Here is a 12,396-nt window from a genome sequence, read left to right on the forward strand (position 1 = left end):
CAGGGATCGTTGAGATTTTGGCGACTAAGACATGTTATCCATGAGTTCATCTGACTAAGCAGGTAGAAAAAGGCAAAATAGCCAAAATCTCTCTTATCCCTTTAATCAATATAACTAGAGAATAGTAATTGACTTCTGTGTGTGCATGTCACACCTTTTCAAAGAGGGAATCCTCTTCGCGCTACGCTAACCCCATGGGCCCTTATGACTGCGTTTCACATTCTGTTTACAGCTAGCAATTAACACATCATGCAAATTTCAGGTTTTGTGATGCAAATGATATCATTAGTGCAGTCACCGTCATGCACACCAGCTATACATCCTGTTTTGTGCCAGATTTGCTCAGGAACACAAATCAGTGTTGATATTACATGACCAACATGTTTATCAGGCTGTGTGATTTGAAGTGACTCATTTCTGTCTGATTGTCATTGACAGACTGACGTGAGGACTGAGTTTTATTCCTTAGTTTCCTCTGATCCGCCTCAAATTGCTACTCTTACTGTGTATGTGAATAATAACCAAAATGAGTGTCGCTGTGTTGATGAACAAAGCCGATGCCATAAGGTGTTCTTTGGGTTGAAGTGGCATAATTCTGTAAGTCAGATTTCTAATCAGCTCAGTTCGTCCACTAAGGCAATCACTTTCAGAAAATCTCCTTGGTGTCATACTTAATAAGCATGATACAAACCTTGATTACACCTCAGTGATAAGGTGGTGTGTTGTGTATGGCTATTGAGTTAGTCAGTGTTAAGTCAATGTTCGCTACTTGTGGTGCTGTTTTGACAACCCCACATAAAAAAAACATGGGATGTGGATCAGCTCAAATAGCACAACTGAAAATAATTTCAGGGTGAGAACAAACTGGGTGAAATGGAAGAGCGTTGATGACTATCTGCAGGTTGGCTTTATGGGGTGTCATTAAACATGGATTAAAGCTAATCATTTTTTTGCCCAAAGTTATTTTCCACTCCTTACTCCCTAAACTAGGGGGCTTGTTATTTAAAGATACTGTGCCACTGCCACTTCAAACAGTTCCAGCCAGCTGGGGCGGTGCACTAATGATGTGGCCATGGAAACGGAGCTGCCAGAGGGTCACCCTGTGTCTTATCACTAAGCACAAAACAAGGACAATCCTTTGTTCCCTTCTGCAGATTTAGAGTTAGGATAGCTGACATGATGGAAGATAAACCATGGAATAAATTAATTGCATATTCATTCAAACATGCTTATTCCGTGTGGAGGAAAATTACTTTTTCGAAACCTGGTAACTGGGATGTGGGACAAGGCAGGAGAGGGAATCCTATACTAGGTTCATCAGCAAATGGAACAGTCACAACCTGTCCTTGACGAGTAGGTGGAGGAGGGAGTACAGGAGGATGGAGTACAGGTGCTCCATCTAGCTGCAACTTCAAAGGCCTAAGAGGACCCGTTGACTGGACTGTTGCATCCTCTTTCAATGCTGTGCTTTCATTTCTAATTTCTGACTCTGAAACCCTGGAGGCCAAGTGCTGTGACAAGCCATTAAAATGTATTCCGATATAGGCACACTCCTAGAAAAAAACTGTTCCAAAAAGGTTATTTGGCTGTTCCCATAGGAGAACCCTTTTTGGGTTCCATGTAGAATCCTCTGTGGAAAGGGTTTTATATGGAACCCAAAAGGGTTCTTCAAAGAGTTATCCTATGGGGACAGCTAAAGAACCCTTTTAGGTTTTAGATAGTACTCTTAGAAAAAAGGTGCTATTGAGAGGTACTTAGGAAGAAAGGCACCTATCTGCAGACAAACAATTACGTTTAGAGGGGCTCTTTACATGGGCAACAGTCCAATCACAGTCTAACCCTTGCTGAACCCCGAGTCTCTAATTGTCAGTGACTGGGGCAGGTCATTCATTTTCATTATTAAAGAGGAAATATTAAAATAACCAACTCATCTGTTAATGCCATTGTCTGCCCACAGTCTTCCTCACTCTTTTTTCTCTCTCTCCTTTCGCTATAGGCATGGCAAACTCTTTATATGACTCCTGAGCAATAACAACTATACTGAGCAAAATCTAATTGCAACATGCAACAATTTCAAAGATTTTACTGAGTTACAGTTCATATAAGGAAATCAGTCAATTGAAATAAATTCATTAGGCCCTAATCTATAGATTTCACATGACTGGGCAGGGTGCAGTCATGGGTGGGCAGCCAATCAGAATGCATTTTTCACCACGAAAGGTCTTTATTACAGACAGAAATATTCCTCCATTTCATCAGCTGTCTGAGTGGCTGGTCTCAGACAATCCCACAGGTGAAGAAGCCATATGTGGAGGTCCTGGGCTAGCGTGATTACATGTGGTCTGCGCTTGTGAGGCCGGGTTGGACGCACTGCCAAATTCTCTAAAACGATGTTGGAGGCGGCTTATGGTAGAGAAATTAAGATTTAATTATCTGGCGACAGCTCTGGTGGACATTCCTGCAGTTAGCATGCCAGTTGCACTCTCCCTCTAAACTTGAGATATCTGTGGCATTGTGTTGTGTGGCAAAACTGCACATTTTAGAGTGGCCTTTTATTGTACCCAGCACAAGCTGCACCAGTGTAATGATCATGCTGTTTAATCAGCTTCTTGATATGCCACACATTTCAGGTGGATGGATTATCTTGGCAAAGGAGAAATGCTCACTAACAGGGATGTAAACAAATTTGTGAAAAATATTTGAGAGAAATAAGCTTTTTGTGGGTATGGAACATTTCTGGAATGTTTTATTTCAGCTCATGAAACATGGGACCAACACTTTACATGCTGCGTTTATATTGTTGTTCACTATAATTCCATCCACATAACATAAAAGTCAATTAAAACTCAAAAGAGCATGACAAGTGCCCTTGAATCGCCTTTCCTTCAGCAGATCAATGGATGTGAACAGCCTAATCACAAGATCCTGTTGCGCCTTGGCTTTTCCGCTGGCGCTAAATGGTTCTATTTGGGAAGTGTTCATCCCTGTGCCATGAAATGGTGCCTGACTGGAGATTTTTCTTCACTGGCTGTGTGTGGAATAATTGCTGAACGTGGAGAGGCACCTCACCCCAGCAGCCGCGTAATTAATATGTGTGTGCAAAAGAGAACGAGAGAGAGGAAGAGAGCGATGTGTAGTATCTGACAGGAAAGCTAAGGGTTGTTGGTGATGGTGCCTTTCACTTCCTTCATGTTGGTAATTGGGAACTAGGAAGGTGACCCTCTGAAGTTGCCATTGTGTTGTTGTTGTGTGTGAAAGAAAAACACATTTTCCTTGCTGACAATATTCTCATGTAGTTTATCATTTCTCTAAAAGAGTAATTGTGGGCCTATTGCAAAAAGTCTGATTACAATAGGAAATCTTGGTTTCCTGGCTGAGGGGAATAACATGTAATACATTTAACTCAGGCTGAAGATGATCTACAATCACACTGAATAATGTGGCATACTCACTCTCAAGGCACAGGAGAGACCTTACAGAGGCTTGGGGCTCCGTACACTAGTTAAAAGTCTGTAATAATCCAATTACAAAACCCCACAATGTGTGCATGGATGCCCAGACGGTTGCAGCATGGATGCCCAGACGGTTGCAGCACAGATGTCCTCAAAAGATCACCTCTGAGCAGTGCCCAGGAGGTGGTAACACCCATGCCGTGACTCAGAACCCCTGCGGGGACTCTTGGACAGCATTTGAATAAGCAGACGAAATAGCCTCCACAATCCAGAGGGAAAAAGCTTCTGATCTGAAAACCTGTCAAAAGCTAGGAAAGAGATAGCCAGTCCTTAGATGGGTGTAGCATGTATCAGCATGTTATGGGATGTTATATCCTGCAGCCTATTCACAACAGTACACCATACAGCCCACCATCAAATAACATGGAACCCTAAAAGTCATGCTGGCAGTATTGGTGGCCATCCTTCAAGTGCATTATAGGTTCACAAGGAGGAAGCCAGCTATGGTATTTTCTGAGCCAAAGTCTGGTTTAGTAGCAGCCCTTCCCATATTAGGCTAGAGCCAAAATACCACTCAAAAACTATCTTTTGGTATTTGTTTCATTTATTGTAAGTTTTCTTCCATATTAAGATACAACAAAAAGATAAAATAAGAATAAAAAAACGAACAAACAGATAGAAATTGAACACAAAACTTGGTTTAAATAAAGGAATTAGCCCCAATACATGGAACGTACAGTATAATCATGAGACAAGTAAACAACCATTCTAAGAGAATCCTTGCAGCATGATAGCTGATAAATCAGGTTATTGGTAATTCAGGTAAGGTTCCCACACTTTGTACAACTGATCTGTTTTAGAATGTAATGTACATGTCAAATATTCCAATGGAACCAATTGAAATAGTATCTTATGCCAACCTTTAAAAGATGGGACCTTGTCAGTAATCCACTGTAAGAGGATGTTTTTCCTCTCTGCGAAGGTAAGGATGTTTTACAACCTTCTCTTACCCACAGAGGTAACATGCCTACAAGGGAGACCTAACAGCAAAGAAACCGGGTCCAATTCTAGGTCGACCCCTAGAATTTGTTCAATTTCTTGAAGGACATTAGAACAGTACCTTTGTAATTTGGAAAAGGACCGTGCATATCTCCAAATGTCCTCCCACATCTCCTCGTCGAATAATAACTGACAGTTCATTCTCCCACACTGGCTTGACCCCTTGTGTGTCTATAGCAGAAAGGGGCCTTAAAGCATCATAAAATGAACTTACAGACATTTCCTTGTGAGAAAAAATGCATTCTTTCAATGACAGACATATCAGGGTTGCCAACCAAGATGGTGCTCTTCAAAATATGTCTGATTTGTAGAAAGCGGAAATAATCCTGCTTTGGGAAGCTGATATTTCTCAACCATCTGCTCCAATGACATTAGAATCTTGTCAGCTAATAAATCATTTAGTCTGCCTATGCCCTTATTAAGCCAAAGGTTAAAGCTACATCCAGCCATCCTGTTACAAAATTGGGGTTGTTAAGAATCGGGGTAAGAGCAGAGGTTAGTTTGGACCTTCCCTCAAAACGTTGGACTGATCTCCATGCTTTGAGTGTATTAAGTGTAATGGGATTATTGCAGCTATCTTTTATAGATTTGAAGCTTCTGAAAAATAAAAGATCCTGCAAGGGGTATTTTGAAAAAGAAGTCTCAATATCTAACCAAATAGAGGAGTCATCATTTGTTATCCAGTCAGTAATATGCCTTAAGTGGGGACAACACTTATAAAACCTGATATTGGGCAGATCTAAGACCCCTATAGAACCTGGCAGCTGCAATATTGCCATCTTAAGTCTTGGCTTGTGTTTACTCCATATAAAGGAACTTAACCAGCCGTTTTAAACATTTTATTACTTTAATAAGACCGGGATCATTTGGATTGGGTTATTAAGTAGTCTAGGTAAAACATTCATTTTCAAGAGGGATATTCTACCTAACCATGAAATTGGAAGAGAATTCCAGCGCTCCAGGTTAGTCCACTGATGATAATGTCCCAAAATGTTTTGCTTGTCAGCAATCGAGTTTTTAAGAAAAATAACTTTCATCAGTGGTGTGAAGTACTTAAGTAAAAATACTTTAATGTACTACTTAAGTCGTTTTTTGGGGTATCTGTACTTTACTATTTATATTTTTGACAACATTCCTAAAGAAAATATGTACTTACTCCCATACATTGTCCCTGACACCGAAAAATACTCATTACATTTCAAATGCTCAGGCAGGACAGCATTATGGTCCAATTCATGCACCTATCAATATAACGCATTGTCATCCGTACTGCCTCTGATCTGGCGGATTCACTAAACACAAATACTGTGTTTGTAAATTAGACTTTTAGACTTTTACTCAAGTACTATTTTACTGGGTGACTTTCACTTTTATGTGAGTCATTTTCTATTAAGGGATCTTTACTTTTACTCAAGTATGACAATTGAATACTTCTTCCACCACTGACTTTCAAAATACAGAAATTGTCACAGTATGATGCGTTTTGTGTCACAGTATGATGCGGCTATGCTAAACGGAGTTGGGGGAGAAAAAACATCACCCAAGCAGGAAGCCTTTTCTGCTGTGCTGGCCAATTAAGCATTGGGTATAGGAGATTCAGAGTTCACACACATTCAGAGTTCACACACATTCTGAGTTAACAGCTCATACAGATCAATGCCTGGCATTGGGTCCCATGTGGCTCAGTTGTCTTCCTGCGGAGATGGTTGTGGGTTCGATTCCCATGGGGACCAGTATGAAAAAAAAGAAGAAAATGTATGCTCTGGATAAATGTAAAATGTAATGGAGTGAGGAAGGGTTGAATTGAGTACATTTCTGTGTCACTCAATATTACATCCAATTGGGTGGTGGAACCTCTGATCCCCTGAGTGACAGCCATTCAAAGTGATTGTAGATCGTCTTCAGCCTGACCCTCATGACCGGGTTCATTCCCAGGGGTCTATGCTAGGATGTGTAAATTGAACTACTGAACCAATCGATAGACAGTTTGAAACATGTTTCTGAGAGACCTAGGAGTTGTTTCAAACCTGCGTCTGATTCTTGCCTCTCCTTTCGCACCACACAATTGTTGTCAATCAATCACTCACATTTATTTATAAAGCCCTTTCTACGTCAGCAGATGTCACAAAGTGCTTATACAGAAACTCAGCCTAAAACCCCAAACAGCAAGCAATGCAGATGTAGAAGCAGAGTGGCTAGGAAAAACTCCCTAGAAAGGCAGGATCCTAAGAAGGAAACCTAGAGTGGAACCAGGCTCTGAGGGATGGCCAGTCCTCTTTTGGCTGTGCTGGGTGGAGATTATAACAGTACATTGCCATTAAGGTCAGATTGTCTAGTCTACCTGAAATATATATTTTTATTCCATAGATAGTTTGTACATCGCTGAGCCTACCTTGTGTCATGCTATTTGCGTGATACATTTCGCAACACTTTTTTTTCAGTTTTTTGCTGTTCGGTTATGAGGGAACAAACTCACAGTCAATTTTATATCTCCCAATGCTTTTAATGAATGTCTTCAGTATAACTCTGTAGGATCTCACCTCTTCTCAGTAGCCTCAGTACAAGGGGCGACCTTGAGAAATGTCAAGCTTGTAAGTTAATCACCATGTTAGACCTTAATACAAATACCATAAATGTCTATTTGACATCGTCACTCAGTTGAGGTACACATTTATTTCAATATCATGAGTTTTGTAAGCTTTACCAGAATTTGTATATTTTGGATCTGGTTGGGAGGCAGACAATTCCACCTCAATACCTGTTGTCATGTTATAGCCTATTATTTACAATTTCCATCATTCACAGAAGGGATCATGAACTATATTCAGTCATGGGTCAATTTTTTCTTGAGCTGATGGTTGGGGGGCCGGAACATAATTATAAATAATTTGTAGACTGCAATTTGACCCCAAGTAGCCCAAACAAATACAATATTTGACTAAAACAATCATTTCAAACCTTGCTTACATTTGTGTGTAGTTACATGTTTCTCTGTATTATGCGTGGGAATACTTGGGAACAGATTTCCAAAATTTAAATCACTTGGAGTTGATTTCCTGGTGTTTTACAGTCTTTTATGTCTAATAATAAAACCACTTGCAGGCCAAATATGGCCCGTTTACAGGTTGACTTGATAATGTTTGACTTCAGGTACATATTCCATCAACTGTTCCCTGTACCAAATAAACAATAACCTGTTGTGTTAATGCTGGTGTAGTTGGCTGAACACAAATATTCTTTATTATTGTATCTTTTTTAAGCTATAGCAGATGATTATGACAGAAGACACAGGTAGAGCTAGCTAAATGTGACATGTGGATCTACCCTCTTCTTCACAGAGCGTATTTCTTACATCCCTCCGCAACAGCCCGAGGCGGGGAAAGTGTGCCTTGACTTCCTGTGACTATATATGGAGACCACCGGTATAGCATGAGTGAAGAAGAAAACATCTCCAGGAAAAATGAGAGCGTTTGTTTGTGATCAAATAAAATTAATTAACGTTTATTGCGGCCGATGACTATCTCCTATCTTAAAGAGACAAACACGTATTTTCCGTCGATTTTGTTGTGCTACAACACGAACTCAGAGACGCAAGCAAAAACATACGCACATCGCAACTGTGAATGAGAAAGCTACAGGTGAGCATTATTTTTTCTTTATCTACAGCATTTCAACTTAATTTAGTTGCACGTATACCATCTCTATTCCATGTCTGTTTAAAAGATGAAAAGAGCACTTTGCATTATTGATTGTGTGCTGTTTCAATATGTGAACATTTTGGAGGGGACATTTCATTGTTTTCATACCTGTTGATTTTAATTGTAACCAACTTGCGTGCATAATCAACCAATATTTTAATAAGTTGACAGATAAATATTTTATGCCATGGTAAAGCTTATGTGTATGAATGTCGTTTTGTTGACACTTATATGCGAGTCCCCCTTTAAGTTTATTATTCTAAGAAAAAGTTGTTTATCCATCCCCTCAGAATCCAGTAATATTAATTTCTGTTTTAAAATGAAATCCTAGTTATTCATGATGCTTTTGGTTGATCTGTTGGTTGATTATTGACCAGAAAAAAAGTAGAACAGGTGATTTCATTTCCTCAACAAGATGTTGTCTAATGGTACGCACAAATATATTATTCAGTCATTTAGTTGTAGGCTATAATTAGTCGACTATCTTTCAGAGGATCTTGTGTTCTCTAACATGCACTCTGCATGTGCTTGTTTCAAAGGATTTCATCCTATTGTTCCATCTTAGTTGTTCATGTCAATGATACGTTTTGAAAAGCTGCAACCTGTTCCCTGCATGGGTCAAGGCAACCCAACCTTGCTGAACTAAAGCTCTTATTTGGTATGTCGAAATAATTTAAGAAACAGACAGGCAGAGATGCACACACCTTTTTTTTAAGTACTCAAGTATGTCTATCAATTATTATTTTCACTTAAAGGCTAGATGTGTGAATTAATAATAACTGCATAGTTACACTTATAGTGCTCTCAACAAATCTTCATTACTGTACAATCAGAATCCTTTGTAGAGCATACTTTTCCCCAATCATCCAGTCCTGCTAAATTGTCATGGGGCATAGTTTTCTGCATGAGGGATGTATTCGCGAAGGGAACCTTTCTTGTGTATATATCATGCAGTTGTCTTGGAAACTGACTAACCTGATGTAGGGATGGTTGGTGTGTTCATTATAGCAATCACTCCTGGTAACCTCCCTTTTAACTTTTAACAGTACTTCTGAAAGTACCGATGCTCTCTCTCCAATAATTGTGCGATATTGGCCCTCATTTGTGAATTTCAATGAAGAGGGTTGATGCATAATCAGTCTGGTCTTTGTGGCAATACGCTCTGCACTCAGACGATTTGCATGTACCAAAGAGGTGAATGACTGTAATGCAGATTGCAGGAATATGATTTCCTTTTTTGAATGAAGCTCTTTAGAGGTAAACAAAAACAAGCGGGGTCCTAAGTGTTCACTTAGAAGGAGCTCGTTAAGTATCTTAAGGAGACAAATAACTCAGACAGGTGTTGTTTTATTTCCACTGCACCTAGAAAGTAATCACTTAGAGTTTAAATAATGAATTACATTTCAACATCATGTACCCAGTGGATGCTTTCAGTGAAGAAAATATTATTTCCTCCACTGAATTTTGCCTCTCCTACATGAATAGCCTCATAGCCTGTAATTAATCCTGCATCATATTACACTAATCAAAATAATTTAACAAAATGTGCCTCTGGACACACATCGTAAAGTCCCAAAAGACAGAAAACGCTGAATCCGATTTTCTTTTACCATTTTGTTTCACATAATTCTTAGATGTCCCCCTTGTAGAGGGATGAAGGATGGAGGGAGAGAGGGACTCTACCCAGCCAACTATGAGTTCTCTTGAGAAAATAGGTCTCTCAGTCTTATACAAAGAGAACAATTACAGTATAGGCATGTTATGTCTGCACATTAGCACACAGTTTGATAGTGCTGTTATTTTTGGGTTATGCCTAATGTATTGTGACATGTGATTGTTTGATTGCTTGGTTCTGTAACGGTCACTTCAGTTTGAGATATGAAAAACACGGTTGATTAGAAATCGCTGTCGCGGAGAGATCATTCTAAACACAACAGTCACTTGAATGGTTGGTCCCACATCTATGGTTACATCTATGGCTATAAAATAAATTCCATTCTCTTATCGATTGACAGTTTAAATCTGTCTGTGTGGTACAGTTTCTTCCCTCAGAGCTTTGAGAAAGCCTTCTGTTGCAGGTTAGAGACTACTTGATTCTAGAGTCTAGCCCTATGAGTCACTCTCTCAGCACTACTGGTGCTATAAAAACACTGGCTAACCCTGTCTATTCCCCACACCCCTCTCTCTCTCCTTAAACATCCAACGAGCAACTTGTGAAAATGTTGAGTGAGAGGTTAACTTCATTTTGATGTGTCCGTATGTCAATTTGGCCCTTATAGTAGGCCTACTTATGACCATGATTCTAAGGATCCAGGCCGTATTATGTTGGTTGAAGGGTTCCCTGGTCATTTTTTCTAAAGAGAGACGAACACACTGTGAATCATTCATTTGTCACTTCACACAGGATCATGGTTTTGTAAAGGATCGAGCTCATAAGCATTTACCTTCACCATCATGCAACGTTTCATATAATAATGAATATCCTGTCATAGTCACCATGGTTGATATTGTGTTGTGTTTGAGGTTGTGTTTGTATTGAGAGTTGAGTTGAGTAGCATAGAGAGGAGACCTTCCTTATCTACATAACATAACCAGTCTGTATTGTTTTACATATCATGTAATGCATTGCATGTACCCAGTGTATTCAGAGAATAGTCCTAAAAGTTCATTCTCATTGAATAGAGAATTGTTGCTCCCTGCGGTATGCCCTTGTTCATGTGGCTCTCTAAGTAGCTTCTGCTGTGTTGCCAGGTTGTGGCTTTGTATAGCCTAACTAGCACAGAAAGACTACCCATGCTGTAAAACAGCTCCCAGACTCTTTCCCACCAACACTGAGGAATATTCACTGCCTATCGATCTCAGATGCAAAGTGTCAGTCTTATGTCAAGCCTGAATTGAGCGCCCGCTGATCACTCCCAAGATTGGCTGTGCAGGGGCTGCTGAGAATAAGCTGCTACCGTGGAACCTCTGATTGTCATCCGGTGGTTCTGCCAAAGCCTGGAGGAGATCAGAGCCTTTATCTATCTAGACATGCACACAGATCCCAATGATACTGTAGCTATGTCTCCCCATTCCATGTGAGGAATTTTCTCTCCATGTTCAACAAGAGCCTTAAAGGCTTGATGTGGAGCTCCCAGCCCAACAGCTTCTGTCTGCCATGTCACAATTCCCAGGACTCTAGTATAGCTGTTATGTTTGTGTTGGACATAGGTGAGCCCTTGTTAAATCAATAAGGTCCTTTACCCCCTGATTATCTGTGATGAGCTATTCACACAGGTTTCAGTCTGTGGGCCTGAGTGACCACTTGTTTGGCCCATGCACAAAGGATTCATCAATCAAATAGATAGTTGTTAATTGGGTTTGTTCCATAATGATGTTGTTTTTGTGTGTCTTTGAATGTAATTACATTTTGACAAAGCTGAAGGTCAACATGTGGATATCTTTATTATTTAATTATAATTTTCAGTATGTCCCAAAACCACAATAATATTGAGAAATTACAACTGTGGAAAATACAATTGGATTAGAGAAAAAAAAAACACACACACACACACACACACACACACACACGCACACACGCACACACGCACACACACACACGCACACACAGTAGGCCATATACAGTACAGCCCATGCACATAATCAAGTAGATCTCCCATAGGACCAAAGAAGATCATTTAAACAATCTGTATTCTGAGGGACTGGCAGGACCATCACCAAACATGGCTAAATAGATAACACTTGTGGACTAATTGATAACAACGGCATTCAAATGACATTTTCTAAAAATGCCTGCCCTCTATTTTGAATATGATATCATGGCAGAATCTGTTCACTCAATCCTGAAGAAATGAGATCAAGAAAGCTTGCTGTGAGACTCCAGGGTCCCACTGATGGATACACTTTACAGCAGCAGTCTAGGCTGGCTGATGTCATTTGATAGATACCAGTAGGTTAACCAATCTATAAGGATGGTAATGACATCAGCAGCAGGATGAGTCCCCAGCGACGGAATGGGAGATTTCTTTTATAGATATGAGTCATAAATCCATTTTTTATCTTCATCACAATTGGCTTTGGAAAGAACTGTGTCATTCTGGCTCTCTGGGAGTCTGATGATGGGGCATTTGCAGTCCTTTAGCCTCCCTGAATACGGAGATGAGAATCCAGGTGGGATCGGGACCCAC

At 40.0% G+C, this 12,396-nt stretch overlaps 1 protein-coding gene across 1 annotated transcript in view; it reads left to right on the forward strand.

The window, feature by feature from the left end:
* The first annotated feature begins 7,908 nt into the window (after nucleotides 1-7,908).
* Nucleotides 7,909-12,396, forward strand: part of LOC106601145 (BAI1-associated protein 3) — a 35,868-nt gene continuing 31,380 nt past the window's right edge. The window contains exon 1 of the mRNA XM_045715073.2: nucleotides 7,909-8,149. The gene's annotated coding sequence lies outside the window, so the exon portion shown is untranslated. The remainder of the gene's footprint in view (nucleotides 8,150-12,396) is intronic.

Source organism: Salmo salar, chromosome 03, assembly GCF_965601325.2.
Source record: "Salmo salar chromosome 03, fSalSal1, whole genome shotgun sequence".
NCBI classification, from domain to species: Eukaryota; Metazoa; Chordata; class Actinopteri; order Salmoniformes; family Salmonidae; genus Salmo; species Salmo salar.